Below are 12,526 nucleotides of genomic sequence, written 5' to 3' on the forward strand. Positions count from 1 at the left end.
CCTGTCACTGGGCACCACTGAAAAGAGTCTGGCCCCATCCTCCTGACACCCACCCTTCAGATATTTGTAGGCATTTATAAGGTCCCCTCGCAGCCTTCTCTTCTTCAGGCTGAACAAGTCCAGTTCCCTCAACCTCTCCTCGTAGGGGAGATGCTCCAGTCCCCTCACCATCCTCTCAATTCATGTCTGCAGCCGCATAAGACTAAAGCTGGCTGTTCTCTTCACTTGTTTCAGTAGATACAGAGTCCAAACGGGGCTTCCCACCCAGTTATACTCTGAAGCATTGGCCGTTTGAACATCTCTCTTTTCAAGTGAGTAATTCCTTTTGATCCTGAGGTTGTCCTCTCAGCTGTAAAGTGGCTCAAAGTGTAGTCTTTTTGTCCTTCTAGGGGAAGCCTGACAATTCCTGTGAACTGGTATAAAAGTGTTTTTAACATCATTAAGATTTAATAGTGTAAGTGAAAAATGAACACAACCTCTCCGGAGTTTGTATTGGAGACTTTAAATTGTTCACACAAGACACAAGAGTTTACATGCTCTTGGGCTGACTGTGGTAATAGACGAAGAATGTTGAAACACGTTTGCTTTGTGTTCCTTCTAGGGTGAGTGAAATCCAATAGGTCAGCTGATCTTGTGAACAGAAATCCCCTAGGATGAATAACCATACCTCAGGAGTTTATACTTTCTTTTGTTGCCTATGTCAACCTAGCAATATATTATTTAATTTACACCTAGAATGCATCATTCAAAATAGAAGAACCTGTATTTAAGAGTAAAATTAGATTACCTTCTGATATTTGATCTTCCTGAGAGAGAAACTCTGCTTTGCCTTGCTTCAAAGACTCTCAAGTAAAAGGGGTGCTGCGTGTATCCTAGGGAGAAATGAAGAGGAAAGGCAGTGCCTTTTCAGCTGCCTCCCCATGTGCCTTGGGAAGGGCTTTTTCTTCTTGCCTGGTTCCCCCTCTCTTCCCTTAGCTCACAGCAAAGGAAGGTGAGGAGGGTGTAGGAGAGGGAGGAAAATTGCTGAGATTCAGTGCTTATGGAATCTGGAAAGTAGAACCAGCTCGTGGGAGAGCCAAGGCAACCCTGAGTTTAGTGGGTGGTGCAGGGCAGCAAGCCAGCCCTGGGAAAAATGGATTTTGTAAATGCTATTGCTTTTCATTTTGTTGCAGTATGGGGATTGTTGTCCAAAGCTGCACACCATTGCTCAGGCTATGTTGTATAATTACTTGCTCATGTGGGTTGTTAAATTAGGGCAGAGAAGTAGGATGTGTGTGCACTGGGGTAACAGGAGAAGGGCAAAGAGGAGGAACGTGTGCACAGTTGTATTTTAAGAATCAGTACTGTCAGTAATGCAAATTCAAAAATAAATGTTTGCATGTAGGCATATCAGAGTGAAAGGATAGTGTTTTGTGGCTCTATCAATGGGCTAGGTGTAACCTTTTCCATTGGTATTTAAGGTTTGCTCTTCAATACTGCATTGTGCTGCAGGAAGGTTTTGAGAACTGTGTATGGTATGAGTTTATCTAGTAACTTATTTTTGTTAAAGGAATCTATAAAATAAAAAGAGATGCCCTTGTTACCATGAAAGGACTTCTCAAATTAATTTTATGGTCTTGAACAGATGTTATCTATAGATTGCTAAAGCACCAGACAATTTTTTGGTACTATTATCCTTTTGTTATTAAAGAGGAGCAATATGTTTAGTAAACTTGCAAGGTATCCTGCCACTCTGTCTTCTGCTTGGTTTTTTTGGTTTTTGTTGGTTTTGTTTTGCAGGTTTTTTTTTTGTTGGATGATTTTTTTTTTGTTTTGTTTTCCAGAAACTTTCAAAGGAGGGTGAAATTAGGGTCTTGACTAGCTTCTCTAAAAATTTCTCCTGCTGTATTAGAATTGGTCCTAACCTCTGTGTGTTAAATTTCAGACTAATATAAGGTGACTATCTACAGCAGATGTGGTTCTGCATTGATAACTACAATGTGCCTTACTGTGCTGTGATGTTATTTATAGGAGACGTAAACTGGATGAGTTCTGCAAATACTTGAAAATTACACAGGAAAAAAATTAAAAAGTCAGACTGGAATAGGTCTTTGAGTTCAGTAGCACTGATCCAGCTTACATTCCTGCAAACATATTCTGGGGGAACAAAACAGCTCAATTTTTTGACTTCCTCTTTTTCCAAGAGATCACAAATCAAGTCTGATTGTTCCAGTCCCTAGGGCTTAGGTGTAACTTGTTTTAAAGTCCATTTATTCTGCTTGCAGCGTTGCCTAGCACACTTAGGTAAATGCAAGACGTTGCTCGTGTCTGTGGTGCTGGCATGCTGTTACAGAGGTGTCTGTCTGCTTGGCCCAGGACGCTGAGGCACTCTCATACTTTGCAAGATATTTTGCTAGTGTGATGATCATGGTGATTCACTGTAGGGAACAGATGTTTTTACACTGTAAGCTTACTTGTTCTGGTTTTAAAAAAAAAATAAATTAGTAATGATTGTTCAAACAGTTTAAAATGTAAAGGGCTCAGTTAAGTATGGGAATATCTTCTAAACAGGAAGTATAAGATTAAATTTTTAAATATATTGTCAAAAGGACGTCTCTGGAGTCTCCCCATAGATATTATAAATGAACAAAATTACCAAAAATTGAAACCCAGAGCAGAAAGTGGTAAAATTCATTATTCTGAGATAGAAATTTTTTATCTCTTGAAAAATCTTTGCCATATGAACATGTAAATCTTATAAAATTTCAATATCCTTTCAGTTTGACTTGGGGTCAAACTAACTACTGAACAGAATACTCCCTGTGAGTCGCTGTATGGTCTTTGATCAGTAAGATTGCAAGAATTATGGAGAAATAAATATGTTTTACAGTAAAATGTGCTAGAGACTGGGTATGTAATTGGGGATAGACTTTTCTAAATGAGATGGTATTGATAGTACTTGTTCTACCCTTTTCCCTTATATCTGCTTAAAGGTAAACAGTGAAGTGTCCAAGATTTCTGAAGGGCAGCAGTGACCTGTCAGACCATATAACATTTGGATAAGTGATCACTGTCCTCTTTGCACTTCAGTTAGATTAACAGATGAACTTGCAAATCATGTCTCTGGAGGGTGTTTTTGGAAAACTAACTAATTGGCAGTTGTCTGAAGTAAAATGCTTGATATTGGTCAATGGAAAATTGTGATCATGATAATTTAATTGCAATTCTGTCAATGGTATAATTAACACTGCTATCAAAGCAACAAATCAGTTCATTGGAAAAAAAGCAGCACTATGATATTAAATTCCCAGTTGCCATGACACAGAATGTGATTCTGCATAGTAATAATGCTTGCTTTACTCACTGTGAACAAAAGGCATTGTTTTCCATGGAAATAGTGGTAACTGGATGCAATGGTGTTTTGCCATTACTACAAATAATGCAAGGAAATTGCCCCAGAAAGACTTCTGCACTCTAAGTAAATTATCTTCCTAGTTGTCTGGGAAAACATGTGACCAGGAGCTGTGTACTATGATCCATTATGATTGACAGAAATACTGCTGTGGACATTGCCTGGAAATTATGGGGTTTTGCTGCAAAACACACACAGGAGCAGATGCTGGGACAGAGCTTGGAAAATGCCTTTATTGCCCCTTTTCCTTATTTGTATTTTCTTTTTTTATTTTGGGGAGTCATTTATAGGGGCTAATATGACGTGGACTCTATCCTACGTGTATCCTCTTTTGTTCAGAAGACTTCCTCAGGCATAAAGTGTCCCTCTTCTCTTACCCCCAATACATGTGAATGAATAACTCCCTTTATCAAGGGTATGTCTTGCCATCACCCGAACCTAGGGGCCTTTGAGATTACTGGCTTGGTTCAGTGGGAATAGAACTGTGTGCTTTATTTCCTTGGCAGTTTGGTTGAGCAGTTGCAGAGCAGTATTACTGAGAAACTGCCTCAGGGACATTTTCTCCTGGGTTCATTGTAGGCTGCTAGAGCAGCAAAAAGCTACCATAAAGACTGGCTAAGCAGGCAACTTACAAATTTTTTTTTTTTCCTGTCATTAAGGTATGCTTTAGTGAGCTGTAGGTGTCAAGAAGAGTTGGAAAGAGAAGGATTATTGCTGTATCACTGGTGCATTCTGGCAGTCTCCACCTACCAAACTGTCATGTTGGAGCTTACTGCAGCTGGTGTGATTTAGAACAGCCCAGCGAATCTGTAGGTAGCTCTTTAAGACTTGTTGGGTACCTACCTTATCTACAAAGGTCAGGAAGTTGCAGAAGCTGATTCCTAGAGCCACTCTGCTTGCCTTTTTCTCCCCCCAACCCTGAGCTGTGCTAGCTACTGGTTGGCCAGTGCTATGCTTCGTATCCAAAGACTGAAATGTGAGAGGAAGACTCTTACCACAGAGTCAAGCTATGCTGTTGAATGATTACAACTATTTGTTATACTGGAGTCCTCTACTCATATTGTCCCTCTCCCTCCAAGTGCTTTGTATCAGTTCTGATAATAAACACTTAAAAGCAAACTAGGATGTTGCAGGACAGGACTGTTAGCCTGTTATTCTTAGACATGATGTCCTGCCTGTTCTTTCCACATACAGAAAGCACCCACAGGCACATATATATGTAAGCGCTTACAGATAATTAAGATTTTCTAAATTTGTCGATTTTGTTTCATTGTAATGTTTTCTCAATTCTGTTTGTTATGTGATGAAATAAAATGAGATGTATCTAAAAATAAATTCGCTTCTCCAACATCTGTTATGCTGCAGTCAACAGGCTGGCATTGTAAAAACAATGCAAGAAGCTATTGTCAGGTACTTTTAAAGGCGGGTTTCAGAGCTGGCTAATCCAAGAGGCCATGCTATGAAAACATACTTGAAGCAGAATTCCAATGCTTCTGGGTGGAATTGTTAGTAGATATTGAAGATTTTCTTCTAATTACTGAATGCTCTCAAAGCATATTAATGGAGTATATTTGAAAAATAATCAGTGAGAATAAAATACAGAGGAAACTTTTGTAGCTGTAACTTGTATTTCAGCTGATTTTTCATAAGAAAGTTAAAGATTTATGAAGAAAATTTATCACTTATGGAAAAATGAGAGGTTTTTTTCTTTTTTTCTTTTTTTGACTGATCAGAAGAGATAACGTGATTTAGTATTGCAAGAGAGGAAAAATACTCAGGCAAAATGCTCATATTTGAAACTTAAAGATAAAATGTCTAATATTTTCCTTTTATATGCTGTATGTCATGAATTCGTTGGCAGAGGTGATAACTGAAGGAGACTTGTACCTTTATAAATGAAAAAGGTAGTATTTCCTATTTGACATGCTAAATGGAAGTCTGAGCAGGCATTGATACTGATGATTTGAAAGAAAACTGCGTTTGTGAAATATTGTTATTACCTAGCTAGACCAGTAACAGCACAGAAACTGAATTGGCTTCTGTAAGAGTGCTGATACTTGAAAAATAAGGCCATACAAATGCATTTGATGGGGGGGCAGTGCATTTGTACTGGTATAGGTTCTTATCAACTACTTTTTATCCCAGTATAAAGCCCAGGAAGAATATGAACATTTGTTTCCTTTAAAACATAATTAGTGCAATTGCATTTCTTATGAAGAAGCATTCATGTTGATCTCTTTCCTAAAGAAACTGTTAATTCACACAAAAGAAATACTGTTGAGGGGAAAAAAGCAAGCTGCTTTGGAGTATTTTAACACAAATGGCAACAGTTAAGAGCATTTTGAGAGCCAAGAGTAAACTGAAGATCAATAAATCAGCACAGATTTTGTGTGTAGTAGCTTTATAATTGTAACCAGCAAGATTTAAATAACTGAAAGATTGCTGTTCTCTAGAAAGACTTTTATATTAACTCATGTTCACATGTCTCTTGTCTCACTCTTTTCCTTTAAAATAATTTGATGTTAATTTAGTTTCTCTTGAAATTGTCTCTCTATTGCACGTTGTGCATTTGTACAAAAAGTACACTGTTTTTATCACTGTTGCTATGCTTTTTATGTGTCTGTCTATAAGCTGGTAAATGTCCATGGTGATTTCTACCAGTAGGAAATTTCCAGTGTCATATGGTTTGCAGTTAACAATTGGGCATGAGGACTTTATTATTCTTTTATTGCATCTTGTCTAGGTAATCGCAGCTATTTCTTTACCCAAATTCTTAATTTTTAGTCTACAAAGTTCACTAATAACAAGTGACAAACATGGTGTTTTAATTTTTGGTGATTTTGTTTAGCTTTTTTGTTAAGACAGACATTAAGATATCTTATCTGTTCATTACTTTCCATGTCTTCTCCTTTTACTGTGTGTTCTAGTGTTTTCTGCATTTTTCTTGCAAATAAATACTTCCATCGTATTTCTAAATATCAGGCAACCCCCCTTTTCATGTTTTCGCTTCTGCTATGTACTTTTGAAGTAGGATGTGCAGAGAGACGCATCAGATCCAGAGTAGGATGTTCAGATAATAGGATTTATTAGAACTGAAGAAAATGTTAATGAGGGAGTCAGGCTGCACCTGCATACAGCACACACAATACCAATTCACAGAAGCAATAAAATGGAATTAAGATTCATATGTCTAAAATTCATAACCTCTGTTTCCCTAAGTACACATATGTGCTTCACCATTCCTACCATTACAGCTACTGCACTCTAGAAACCACATGTTGCACTTTGGATGACTCCAAATTGCACATTGTGGGAAAAGAAGCCTGAAATATTCAGGGAAAGCTAAAACATTTTCTGTGGTTGAGAAAATGTTTGTAAGGACTGCAAACACATAAAGAGTTTTTTGATGTGTAATAGGAAGTGGTTGGAAATCTGTTTGGGATGATCTTAAGTTTTCACAGTTTGTAAATATTTTACAATTGAGACAGCTGGAAAAAGCTGAGCACAGTGAGAAGATATCTGCACTCTGCGCTTGAAGTGCAGAACTAGTAACACTCCTTTCAGAAGGACATCGGTAGGTTCCAGGTAATGAAGTTTGTGCTGCTGTTAAGGGGTGAGGGGGAGTTAGCAGGGAAGGAGACAGACAAGGACTTTTTCAGTCTTTGGCCTGGCATCTCTATGAATAATTGTTTTCACGGTGAACTTTGTGATCTATTCTACATGAACAATGTGAAAATACTGTTTGGGATACTGTAAATTACAAATCTCAGTTTGCAATATGTAAACCCTCTTCTAGCATTGAACAGCAAATATGTCACTGACTGGGTAGCTTTTTGCACATTAGCTCACTATTTCATGACAAGCACTTATAACAAAAAATAAAGAAGTGTATACCTCCACTGCAGCATATAGTTTAGATCAATATCAGACAGTCACAGCAATTTTTTAGTTGTTTGTTTTTTTTTTCCCCACTGAAGCTCAATTATTGTTTATTAATGTTATATTTGAGTGCAAAAAACATTATTGTGCTTTGATGGCACTCTGATCTGACATAAATATCTAACCTAGCTGTAGGGCAGGAGAGGTTGAAGCCAATATTCCACTATAAGCTACACATTTAAACCATGCCTACCTTAGTTGAAACAACTGTATTCTCCATTTTCCAAATCAATAGCTATTTCTTATTTTTAGACAGAATGTTGGACATTTATATAGCTCCATTCTGTGCATTAAATTCTCAAATATGGTATTTGCATTGAGCTTTTTGTTAAAGCAACCATACGCACGCCAGGAAAAGACATAGTATTATACAAGAGCTTTAGAACATTGTTCCAAAAAGATGCTTTCTCTCCTAGACACTGCATTAGATTTCTTTCTGATCTTTTTAGTGGAGACTGATTTCATTCAAAGCAACCAAAACACATCTAAGTGTAGGGAAATAGATTTGAAATAAAATGCATGTTGTTGCCATGACAACTAAAATGCTAAAAAGGATGGAGAGAATGGTTATTAAATAAGGTGTTGCATGAAGTTGTTATGGCAACTATACAGTAATATGAAAATGCGACTTTTCTGAACAATATTGCGTGAAAAGTTTTCCTTATTATGGTATTTTTACAATGACATGCCTTAATAAAGGGAAAAAAGAGGAGTGGAGAACTCAGTACAAAAGGTCAGGATTCAGCCATCTACCTCAGTGTATTTACCTCAAGTACTATAATGTTCCATGGAGAGTATCTCTGCTTGGTTTCCAGTCCTGTCATAGATGGGTCAGAACACAGAAAGCACTAGAATATATCCTAGTGCTCTTTCCTAACATTATAGTCCTGTAATTCAAGGCCATATTTCACAAAGTGATAAGCCTTCATGGCCCTCATTTACCTTCAATGGGGTACATGAAACCTCAGCAGCATTTAAGAATGGACTGTGAAACCCTAACACAAAAATGGGACAGGGAAAAGGTTGATGCTAAAGAGTAGTATTAAGAGGCTTCAGTTTTGTGAAAGAGTTTATTTTTCAGCACACAGGATGGCTTCCTTGTTTGTTTAGCTTGGGATTTCCTAATAAATGAGTATTTGCTAATAAAATCATTAAATGGATTGTATAACCGTACTTGAAGCCAGGAAGCCTTTCAGGCAACAACTGCAGTGGAAGTGAGTAACTGGGCTCTGTGCCACAGCTTGTAGTGTGAGCAGTACTAGAAGCTGCCTTGCCTAGCACAAAAGAAAGGAGGTATCATGCTCAGGGAAGCCAAAATATCCCCTGTGCTGTTTTCCCTTTCGTGCAGTGCACAGCTAGCTCCATCCTGCAGGTCACTGTAGTTTGCTCTTCCTGGTTATCAGCCCTCTTCTGGGAGACTCTTGCAGGGAGACAGGGAGGCTTTGTCTCCCAGCAGTGCTCCTCCCTTACTGGAGACAGGAGTGAGAGCATGAAAGAGGGATGAGCAGGGAGTGTATGGAAAGCCATGGTCAGAGATACCGGCGCAGATGCACACGAGAGTGAATGGGCTTCATGCATAAGAGCTGGTCAGCTCCTTGGCCCGTTGGGTTCTACTGCAGCAGGACGTGAGGCAAGGCTGATCAGTTTTTCTTATCCAACCTGTTTCTCTCCACAAAGAAGTGTTTTTCCAATTAAAGAATTTTTTTGTATCTTTTTGCATGAAAAATAACTGCTGTGTGTGGAGATACCTCTATTTTTTTTTTCCATTAATATATATATGTTGTTGAAGTAACACAAAGCTAAAGTATTGCAACTCTAAACTAAAGAACGTTGGCATGGATGTTCTGTTGCAGTGCCTTCTGGCACTTAGAGCTCACTTGTCTGATGTGTGGCTTCTGCTTTCTGGGCTGAGTTCCCAAGCTGGACTTAGTTTTGTGAATGCCTTCAGCCACAGTTCTCTCCTGTAGCATTGATCTTCTTGGTATCAATTGAAAGGATGTAACGGATTGAGAGGTGAAGGAGAATTTGAGCTTGAGGCACTAGAAGAACATACAAGAAATGGAAGATACCAGACTATGAATCAGAATAATTTTTCAGAGTTATTACTAAAAGTATGAGACTTCTGTGTGAGATGGAGAACGTGTTTTGAAGCCTGAACATAGGCCTGCGTAGAACTGGACTACATTGTGATTTTTGCAGATCGGAAAGCAGTCGTTGCATACTTGTGTTGAAAATACATATGAATGATGGCCTGAGGTCAGATGTTAACTAATTCTCCTTGGGATTGCGAGGGCAGAGGACCAGGCTAGCTGTGATGACTACTGTCTTGGAAGCTTTTTTATATATATTCTATTTTGTCAGTTTTTAGCAGAAACTGTGACTGCAGGGGTATGTTTCTTAGTCTTCATGTTATTTTCTGATGTGTTTGTACCAGAGGTATGGACTGAGTTGACTTTACTGATGGGGTTGGAAAAAAAGTGTTCTGGCAAAAGCTGGCTTCCAACTCAGAGGCTGAAAGCGGAGTGGTGGTGGTGAGGAACCATGTGAAGTAGGACAGAGGAAGGGAGCTCATGTGTAAATAAACTGTAGCTTTTTTCTCTCACATTGGGGCTGTAAAATCAAAGCCAGCAGAGCTCTTCCAAGCAGAATTTTGTTAGAGCCCTGAACTTTTGCCCAGCTTCTGCAGCCTCAGCGATTTTCATTACTATAAGTTCTTGTTTTATCTCACAAGACTAAATTAAATGGTTTTGCTAGCCCAGAGAAAATGAATTTGAATCACTTCCCTGCTTCTAATAGGCTGTCCCACTGGCATAAACAGAGGTCCTGAAAGCATGAAGAGATGTCCAAGCCACCTGTGCACAGCAGGTGCTTTTCCCACATGGCTAGTAATAGCTAATGAAAAGAATGTGGGTTCACCACTAGTCAAATTAGTATATTCCCAGAGGGAAGAACCAATTACACACCTCTGTGTATAGCTTGGCTAATTCTCAAGATAGAACTTAAAGACACCAACAAAATTTGCTAGTTACTGCTATTCTTCTGATTTCTTATTCATGGATAAAACCAGGTGGTAGGAGAGTTGCATCCAGCACCACTTGCTCTGAACACATGTGCCATCAGTTAGTGGTGTTATTTCAACACGCCGTCTGCTCTCAGGGGAATGTGGAGACTACTGGCACCCTGCTGACTTCCAGGACAGTTTTGAAATACAAATGTTAAGAGCAGAGTGCTCTGAAGACTTAGTAAATCAGAATGCAAAGGATAAAATCTGTTTAAATAAATGTGGAAGAGGAATATGTATACTAGGGAAAGATTATGAGAAGAAGAATGAATAATACACTTTAGAATAGGCCAGAGATTGGTGTCTAATTACTAGACTCTCTTTTAAGAAGTGGTCAAACAAAATGGTCAGTAAGAAATCTGATTAAGAAAAAGCATCTAGATAGTATTCTTCTGTGTATCTTTGCTTTTTTTCTCTTCTGATGTAAAAGTGTCCTGGAGGTGTACTGGACTTAGTCTACATGTTAGCTTTGGTCTCCGCCCTTTACAAAGTATGATTTATTTACACTTTCGTTAGCTGTGCCTCTGTTGCCAATTGCCTGTTCTCTTGCAAGATTCTTTACAGTGACAAGAAGTGGTAGGTGTGAAGCTTCCTCCATTGTGTGAGCATGGCAAGAGTTCTTTCCAAGAACATCCAACCTGGCTCTTCTGTGATGCTTTGCACGACATCTTTTTTTCTGACTAGAATGCACCTGCGAAGCATGACTGGGTGTTTAATATCCTTCTAAATTTAATTTTTTCAGTCATGTAGGAACAGTCTTGATGCATTTCCTGGCTGTGATAAAAGCCATACAGCCAACCGCAGACTCGTGATGAGCTGTAACAGCCTCTCTAGGTGAATGCACAAGGCATCTCTACTGTGGACTGATCCTGCTTTGTCACTGCTGGTAAGAAACGCGGTTTTTGGAATACTAAAGCTTCAAGACATTCTAGTGCATAATATGCACAATTTCCTTATATTTTGAATAAAAAGGGGTCTGTAAAGTATGATGCTTACATTCTAGTCTGAGGGAAAGGAGCAGGGATGTGGTGATGAAAATAAAAATTTGAAGCTGAGAGAGGCAATGAGCTAAAAATTCAAGCACTTCCTCCTACAGTGACTGTAGCTTCACTGTGTCTTCAGACTACTGCAATCAGATGAACATATAGTGGTTTCTGCAAGCACCTGGGGCAGTCAGTGGATGTAAAGAAAGATGGAGGGGAAAGGAAAAATGATTTTTGCATTTTGATGATTTGAAAGCTTTCTCCGTGTTCATTTTATTCTGATAGAGAAAGGTGTAGCTGGTGAACTGTTCACTGAAGCACAGCAGAAAAATGAGTACTGCAGGAATCTGGGGGGATGCTGCAGAGTTTTGGTGCAGTGATTTGCAAAATAGATGAGACACTGGGTATAAATTTTTGGTCTAGCTGGAATTCTGAATCTCTGTGGTATGGTAATGCAGTTTGTTCATAGCCTTATAAAAAAGACCATTGCAAATATGTGGATTTATTTGATCATGACTCATCTAGACAGATGAGTCAAGAGACAGCAATGGGGAAGTGTCAGCTGTTCTCATTCTTCTAAATAGCTTCACTTTCAGGTTGCTGGAAAAAGTGTTTGAATACAGTTGGATATTTTTCCTCTTGGATTGTTTAATGATACTGGTTTTGCTTCAGTTGGGATTGGCAACGATAGTCCTTTAAAAGTGTTTTCTATTTTTCTCCTAGTGCTTCTTATATAAGGCTTGATAAAGGAGCAAATAGTACAGGAATGGGGTACTTTTTTGACTTTTTATTTTGGAAATGTCTGTATTCATTGTACAGTTGCTCCATTGCATTGTCATTTTTCTGAAGACTTTGTTTTGTCTCTACTCACAGGAGTAATGACAAAAAAGCCCAGTCTCAGGGAATAATCAGAGGCAATGGTTTCTAAAGTAACCAATAAAAAATGCAAAAGTGATTCTTTTTCTTTTGTTAAGAATTCATCCATGAATCTTGACCTGTATTCTTATAAAGATCACCTAGGGTACAACTCTACTTTCTTTCTGGGTTCTTCTATTGTCTGATTAAAGGGTATGTCATTGTCACTTCCTTTAAAACAACTGTACTTTTGTGGATTCTGCTATGGTCACTGTTTTGTGGCTAAACAAGTCCTGA

General features: G+C 38.5%; 1 long non-coding RNA gene across 5 annotated transcripts in view; it reads left to right on the forward strand.

Moving 5' to 3' along the window:
* The window catches only part of LOC142360451 (uncharacterized), a 246,112-nt gene that overhangs the window by 14,704 nt on the left and 218,882 nt on the right, over nt 1–12,526 (forward strand). The gene's annotated exons all lie outside the window — the stretch shown is intronic.

Source organism: Opisthocomus hoazin, chromosome 2, assembly GCF_030867145.1.
Source record: "Opisthocomus hoazin isolate bOpiHoa1 chromosome 2, bOpiHoa1.hap1, whole genome shotgun sequence".
Lineage (NCBI taxonomy): Eukaryota > Metazoa > Chordata > Aves > Opisthocomiformes > Opisthocomidae > Opisthocomus > Opisthocomus hoazin.